This window comes from Rhincodon typus, chromosome 7 (assembly GCF_021869965.1).
Source record: "Rhincodon typus isolate 14 chromosome 7, sRhiTyp1.1, whole genome shotgun sequence".
NCBI classification, from domain to species: Eukaryota; Metazoa; Chordata; class Chondrichthyes; order Orectolobiformes; family Rhincodontidae; genus Rhincodon; species Rhincodon typus.
In genome coordinates, this window is record NC_063338.1 from 73,578,729 (window position 1) to 73,586,997 (window position 8,269).

The 8,269-nt window shown below is 39.5% G+C and overlaps 1 protein-coding gene across 1 annotated transcript in view; it reads left to right on the plus strand.

The window, feature by feature from the left end:
* Positions 1-2,240: 2,240 nt before the first annotated feature.
* LOC109915955 (rho GTPase-activating protein 15) overlaps positions 2,241-8,269 on the plus strand; it is a 580,076-nt gene continuing 574,047 nt past the window's right edge. Inside the window, exon 1 of the mRNA XM_048599243.1 lies at positions 2,241-2,301. The gene's annotated coding sequence lies outside the window, so the exon portion shown is untranslated. The remainder of the gene's footprint in view (positions 2,302-8,269) is intronic.

Consider the following 8,269-nt stretch of genomic DNA (forward strand, 5'->3'; position numbering starts at 1 on the left):
AATTTGGCATCTTTTTTGGCACAACATTGTTCCTGTGCTGTACTATTCTACGTTCTATGTTCTTTGTTTTAACCTGAAAGTAAATGGACCATTATATAGCATTTATAAAGTCAAAAAAAGTGTAAAGGTTGGCAATTTGGTGTAAAAACAAACACAATGGAAATACTGTCAGCGTGTTTACAGATCATTTAAGGTTTCAGTTATGCATCCTCTGCAGGACTGGAAGCTATCACAAATGATTAGCATATAGAATGACAAGAAAAAGGAGAGGGGATAGGAAAATATATACACATACAGGGAATGCATACTTTGCTATACAAGTCTTCAATTTCTTTTGTTACACCCTTATTGTTCCAGGTTACTATCATTTCGCACTTTACAGTTCCATTCCTGACATTCCATGAAGGTTGTTCCAATTGTTTATAAATGCTGTTCATTTGTCCAGAACTGATTTTTTAACTTATCTTTTCTCTCCATTGTTAATAGTTAACCTGAAGACTGTTTTGAGCATTTTTAATGGGCCTCTAAATGATTTCTGCTCATATGACAGTTTTATGCAAAATGCTTCTGTTAAAGTTTTAAATGTTTTCCAAATCTAGTATGTCTTAGGATCGTACAAAAAGAAACTTTGATCATGTTTTTGATAGCCGCTCAATTATAGTAGTATCAGGAATACAGTTTAAAAAGACAGTATGAAACCAAAACAGAATTTGTTGGAAAAGCTCAGCAGATCTGGCAGCATCTGTGATTAGAAACAAGAGTTAACGTTTCAGGTCCAGTGAACCTTCCTCAGACCCTCCTTCTGAGGAAGGGTCACAAAACCCAAAACGTTAACTCTGATTTCTCATCACAGATGCTGCCAGACCTGCTGAGCTTTTCCAGCATCTTCTGTTTTATTTTGTTTCTGATTTACAGCATCCTAAGTTCTTTTGGTTTTTAAAAATGAAATATGTCCCCTTTAAGATTAGGAGATTTTTTTCTCTCTCTCAGAGGAGTTTTAAACTTTAATATTCTCCTTTTCAAAGGACAGTGGAGACTGGGTCGGTGAATATAGTCAATAAGGTGCATTTTTTTTCAATTAACTTGTGAAACTTGAAAGGGTTCAGAAAAGATTTACAAGGATGCTACCAGGCTTGGAGAGTCTGAGCTGAACAGAAAAGCTGAATAGGGTGGGGCTATTTTCCATGGCGCATCAGAGGTTGAGGAGTGACCTCAGAGAGGTTTATAAAATCATGGATTGGGTGAATAGCCAAGGTGTTTTCCCCAGGGTAGCAGAGTCCAAAACTACAGGGCATAGGTTTAAGGTGAGAGGGTAAAGATTTAAAAGGGACCTAAGGGGCAATGTTTTTCACGCAGAGAGTGGTGCATGTAAGGAATGAGCTGCTAGAGGACATGGCGGAGGCTGATATAATTACAATATTTAAAAGCTATCTGGATGGGTCCATGAATAGAAAGGGTTTAGAGGGATGTGGGCCAAATGCTGGAAAATGGGACTAGATTGATTTAGGATATCTGGTCGGCATGGATGAGTTGGACCGAAGGGTCTGTTTCCATACTGTAAAGCTCTATGACTATATAACAAGGGTGATGGGCAGAAAAGTGAAGTTAAGACAACAGTCATTTCAGCCATGACCTTATTGAACTGTTCGGCAGATTCAAGGGGCTGAATGGCCTACTCCTAATTGTATTTCCTATGATTAAGTTCAGTTCAAAAATGCAACCTGTTACAGCAAGAGAAAGTAACATTATTATTCATGCAAATATAACTCTACATCATTAAAATGAAACCTGCTTACTAAATTGGAACATCTAAATGTTTGAAAAATATTTTAGTCAGCAGTTACTAAATATGATCAGAAAAAGAAGAAATCGCCACAGGTGGCAATGGGTTAAAAGAAGATTTATATTCACATTAAGACTGAATCCCAAGTTTTCACCTTAATTGATAAATATCTATGTCAATAGAAAAGGTTTCTCTTGTTAGCTCACACTTTTTTTTTCAATTCTATATGTGACACAGTGTTTCAAAACAATATAGCACAAGTGTTCATGGGTTTTGCAGTTATTTGTTCTACAATTTTAGAAAAATTAACATTCAGCTAACAGGATGTGGTTTAACTTTGCAGATTGTGTGTAGGCACAGTATCTTTCATCCACAATGTACGCCCTGCAAGATTTTCTGCAACAATTATTGCGTTATACACATGTGACCACTGGTAGGTTCCTTTATTTGGTAAACCGTTCTTAAAACCGTTGCGTCCTAATGGCAGTTTGAACAGACAAAAGTAAGCTGAGGACTAGGTAAGAACACACTCATATAATCCAACTTTTAACTAGCAGTAATTAGCTTATTTCATTTAACAGATGTTGTAGATGACATTAGATCTGACCATCATTGTGGAATGCGTATTTTATTTCTTCTCTGATTTGCTGACCTATTCAGTTGCACATGTTGCTCAATGCCTTGTAATACGGATATAAAGCCAAGTGTGTTTCTTTTCTTCAAAGTTGGTGTGGACAATACATATTTGTGGAGAAAAGATATTTTACATGTAGTCACAGTTTAAACCTTATTTGATGACGTTATCATGCGTTTCAATATTCTGTGCGAGGCTTGACTTGCAGGAGGTGATCTGTATTGCTGCATTTAAGGAGTGCTAAATCCAAAAACAGAAGCAGACTTTCTTAAACAAATGAATTTAAATTGAATTGTCATTTCAATATATGGTTCACGTTTAGATGTGTATATGGTTGACCACTGGAGGAATTTCTATTTTTAAACTAAATACACGTTACTTTCACGCTGTATCTTCACTCTTGACATTACTTGCAAACCTAAAATGCCCTGCTCTGCAGATTATATTCAGTTTGCTTCCCTCTCATCTTATTGTAGGGACGCAAACACGGCCCAAATGTGCATAGGCCCAGAAGTGCATCCATTTTAGGCATACCACCTTTCTCTTGCGTGTCCTTGATTAACTTCCCTCTACTATCTGCCTGCCTTCACAGATAAGAACTAGTTTCATCCAGCTCTTTTGACACACACTGCTGACTGCGATAAGATGTTTTTATTTCTGTAAGTAAATCAAAGATGGCTTTATGCTTAGATCTCAGAATTGTTAAAGCACAGAAGGTGACTTTTGAGCCTGACACGTCTGCACCAGCTCACCAAATGAACAATGCAACTTGTGCCATTTCCCAACCTTTTCCCTGTAATCCTGATTTTTTTCAATAAATAATCAAATTTCCTCTTGACAGTCTGAATTAAAACTACCTCCATCACACTCTTAGACATCGAAGATCTCAACCACTGCCAGATTGAGAAAGATTTTCTTCATGTGCACATTTCTTTTTTTTTTCTCGTCAATTATTTTAAATCTGCGTTCTCAATCTTTCATCAGTAGAAAAATATTTTCCTTATCTACTCTCTCCAGATCCTTCATGATTTTGATTACCTCTATCATGTCTCCTTTCAATCCTGTCTTATCCAAGGAAAACAGTCCCAACTTCTCCAATGTATCTATATAAGTGAACTTCCTCAGAATCTTTTCTGCTCTCTCTCATGTCAGCATGTGTTTCTTAAAGTGTGGCACCCAGAATTGAACACATCACTCCAGTTGATGCTGAACCCGTGTTTCGTCTAAGTTTAACATATCCTTCTTGGTTTTGTACTCCATGTCCCCATTTCAGCACAGGATACTGTAATCCTTAAGCACACACACAAACTGTCCTGCTACATATAAAGACACATGCAAATTTGCACCCACAGCCCTGCACTCCCTTTCAAATTGCACTTTTTATTCTAAATTGTCTATCTGGCTCTTCCTACCAAAATGAATTATTTTACGCTACTCAGTATTGAAGTTCATCTGCCACTTGTCCATCCATTCCACCAACTTGTCTATGTATTTTTAAAGTTCTACACTATCCTTACAGTTTACAACGTTTTCAAACTTATTTCTCATCTGCAAATTTTGTACTCCAAGATTTAAATCAGTAATATATTAGAAAGAGCATCCTAACAACACCATCTGTTGGGGAACTCACCACAAACCTTCTCCTAGTTTGAAAATTTCCAATAACACTGCTCCCTCTTTCCTATCAGTCAATTATTGTATCAATGTTGTTATTGTTCTATAACTTAAGCTATAACTTTGCTCACAAGTCTGTAGTGCTGCATTGTATCATATGCTACCTATATGACATCAACAGTATTGCTCTCATCAGCCCCTCTGTAACCTCTTCAAATAAAAAAAACTGCAGCAAGTTTATTAAACAAGATTTTTATTTAATTCTGTGTTGGTTTTCCTTAATGAGGAAACATTTGTCCATTTGACTACTAATTTTGTCCTGAATTACTGCTTCTAGGAACTTCCCCACCACAAAAACTAACTTGACTAGCCTGCAGTTGCTGAGCTTATTTTGCACATTTCTTCAAACAAGGATGTAATGTTTGCAATTTTCCAGTTCTCTGAGGACCAAATCATCCCCCATGTCTAAGGAAGACATGAAAATTGTAATCAGTGTCATTGCAATTTCTTCCCTTAGTACGTTTATTTGCTGTTCCTGACAGCTTATAAAGTTTATGTACAAACATCTAAACTGCCTCTTTATCATTTCTAAATGCTGAAAATGTCTGAACTGCCTCATTTTATGCCAAGACCTGGGCAGTATCTCTCCCTTGTTGAAGACAGCTGCAAAGAGTACATTAAATATCTCAGCTATGCCCCCTACTCAGAGTTGAGCCAGTGTTAAGCTAAGGTTTTCTGCTTTTGGAAGCTCTGGGTGGTATTTAAGGAAGGTCTCATCTATTACCCAGACAGTCATTGAGAGTCCTATGTCACCTGCTTTAGGGAAGGCCAATTTCATCGCACAATATTCAGGCACTTGACGGGCTTCCCTCAGATCAAGGGTCAAGGATGAAAATCTTAATCATGAGGAGCTGTCAGCCAATCACAGGCTAGGAGATATACTGAACAACAGCATCATGGGGATGGTAATGGCTGCTGCCTTTACAACACTCATCCTAGTATTATCACTGGATGCCAGGACACTGGTGAGTGATGACTCGTAAGATGCCCTGGGGAAGAGATACAGAGTTGGTAGCACGGGCAGGGATGGATGGCTCTAAGCGCACCTTTGCACCTTCACATGTCTTGAACCAGTGAGCAAGTATTGGATGCCTTTAAATAAAGAACACCACCCACTAACCATTGACTCCATCACTCCCTAAGTAAACATATATGCAATTATTTGTCATTCCCACGACATGGTGAGCCCCAGCAATGAAAGGATGAGGACTTAAATCTTAAGTGGGCAACAATTGATCCATTAAAGGCCTCATTTGTTGGTGGGGCATTATATGTGGGTGTCACCGCTTGGGCCTCCATATATTGCTCATCCCTAGTTGCTCTTGAGAAGGGGGTGGAGAGCTGCCTTCTTAAACCACCAAAAGTCCATTTGGTGTAGGTAGGTACAATGCTGTTAGATTTGATTTGATTTATTACCATCACGTGCGAGATTCAATGAAAAATATTGTTTTGTCTTTGTTTTGTCTGCTATCCAGACAAATCCTACCTTACATAAGTACATCAGGATAATAGAACAGAATACAGAATATAGTGTTATAACTACAGAGAAGGTGCAGAAAAAGAACAACTCTAATAAATGACAGGTCCATTCATAAGTCTGATAACAGTGGAGAAGAAGCTGTTTTTGAATCTGTTGGTACATGGTTTCAAACTTTTGTATCTTCTGCCTGATGGAAGAGGGTGGACGAGAGTACAACTGGGGTGGTAGGGACCTTTTATTATGTTGGTTGCTTTCCTGAGGCAGCAGGAAGTATAGACGGAGTCAATGGAAGAAAGACTGGTTTGTGTGATAGACTGGGCTGTGTTCATAATCCTCTTTAATTTCTTGTGGTCTTGGGCAGAGCAGTTGCCATATCTAGCTGTAATGCATCCAGATAGGATGCTTTCTTTAGTGCATCTGTAAGAATTGGTAAGAGTTTGCATGGAAAAGCTGAATTTCCTCAGGCTTCTGAGGAAGTAAAAGTTTTGGTGTGCTTTCTTGAATGTAGTGCTGACATGGACCAGGACAGATTGTTGGTAATAATTACTCCAAGGAACTTAAAGCTCTCATCCATCTCCACCTCAGCACCATTGATACAGACAGGGGCATATCCTCCACTCTGCGTTCTGAAGTCAGTGACCAGCTCCTTCATTTTGTTAACATCAAGGGAGAGATTATTGTCTTTACACCATGCCAGTAAGGTGTCTATCTCTTTCCTATACTCTGTTTTGTCATTGTTTAAGATCCGACCCACTAAAGTGATGTCATCCGCAAACTTGTAAATGGAGTTAGAGCAGTGTTAGGAGGATGTTCCAGAATTTTGACTCAGCAACACTAAAGGAAAAGTGATATATTTCCAACTCAGGATGGTGAGTGGCTTGATGAAAAACATGCAGAAGGAGGTGTTCTCAAGTACATGCTGCCCTTGTCCTACTCGATAGTTGTGGGCATGGATTTGAAAGGAGACTTGGTGAATTTCTGCAGTGCATCTTGTCGCTGATGCACTCTGCTGCAATTGTTATTAGTGAAGGGAGTGAATGTTTGAGGATGTGGTGCCAATCAAGTGGGCTGCTTAGCCCCGAATGATGTAAAGTTTTTTGAGTCAGTCTATCTTTGGTGGTAGGGAAACTATAGGAAGCAGTTCTCAAGCACCGAATTAACCTGCGCTTGGAAAAGTGGGGATTAATCAAGAACTGTCTTATCAGGTTATGTTAAGGGTGGCTAGTCATGTCTGACCAACTCAGCAGAATTTTTCAGAGGTGACCAAGTATGTAGATGAGGGAAGTGCTTTTGATGTAGTATGATTGGACTTCAGCAAGGCTTTTGATAAGATTCTGCATAAGTGACTGATAGCAAAGATTAGAGGCTATGGGGTCCAAGGTATTTTGACAAATTAGATCCACAATTAGCTGAGTGGCAAGAAGCAGAGGGTGATGGTCGAGAGATGTTTTTTTCCTGACTGGAAGTTTGTTTCCAGTGAGACCTTATAGGGGTCAGAGTTGGGACCCTTGCTGTTTGTGGTTATATAAATGATCTAGATTTGAATTTACAAGATGATATAACAATTGCTGGTGTGGTAAATAGTGAGAAAGAGATCCTTAGGTTACAGAAGGATGTAGATAGGCTAGTCAGATGGGCTGAATAGTGAAAAATGGAATTAAATCCAGATAAATATAAGGTGGTGCACTGGATGGGACAAACGAGGCAAGGGAATGATGTTGAATAGTAGGATCCTGGGAAGCACCAAGGATCAGAGGGACCTTGGTCTACATGTGCACTGGTCCATTAAGGTTTCAGAACAGGTGGATAATGTGTCTAAGAAGGCCTATGGGATGTTTACCTTTATTAACCCTGGCAGAGAGTTTATAAGCAGGGAGGTTATGCAGCAACTGTATAAAACGTTGGTTAGGCTGCACCGAGAGAGTTGTGTGCAGTTCTGAAATCCACATTATAGTAGGGATATGATAGCACTGGAGAGGGTGCAATGGATATTTACTAAGATGTTGCCAAGGCTAGAAAATTTCAATTATATGGGGAGATTGGACAAACTGTGGCTGTTTTCCTCAGAGCAGAGGAGATTGAGAGAGTTCATGTTTCAGATGTAGAAAATTATGAGAGGCATAGATAGGATAAACAACAAGAAACTTGTACCTTTGATGGAAGGTTCAATGACTGGGGACAAAGATTTAAGGTAAAGGGCAGAAAATTTAGAGGAGATGTGAGGAAAACATTTTTCACCCAGAGCTTGGTGGGAATCTGGAACTTGTTGCTTGTAAGAGTGGTGGAAACAGAAGCACTCGAAAATTTAAGAATTATTTAGATATGTACTTGCAATGCCAAGAATTTGGGCCAAGTGCTGGAAAATGGGATTGGAGCAATCAGGTATAGTAGGAACTGCAGATGCTGGAGAATCCGAGACAACAAGGTGCAGAGCTGGATGAACATTGCAAGCCAAGCAGTATCATAGGAGCAGAAAGGCTGATGTTTCGGGCCGAGACACTTCATCAGAAATGGGGGAGGGGAAGGGGGTTCTGAAATACATAGGGAGAGAGGGGGAGGCGGATAGAAGATGGATAGAGGAGAGGATAGATGGAGAGGAAACAAACAGGTCGAAGAGGCGGGGATGGAGCCAGTAAAGGTGAGTGTAGGTGGGGAGTTAGGGAGGGGATAGGTCCGTCCTCCCTGGACTGACCTATCC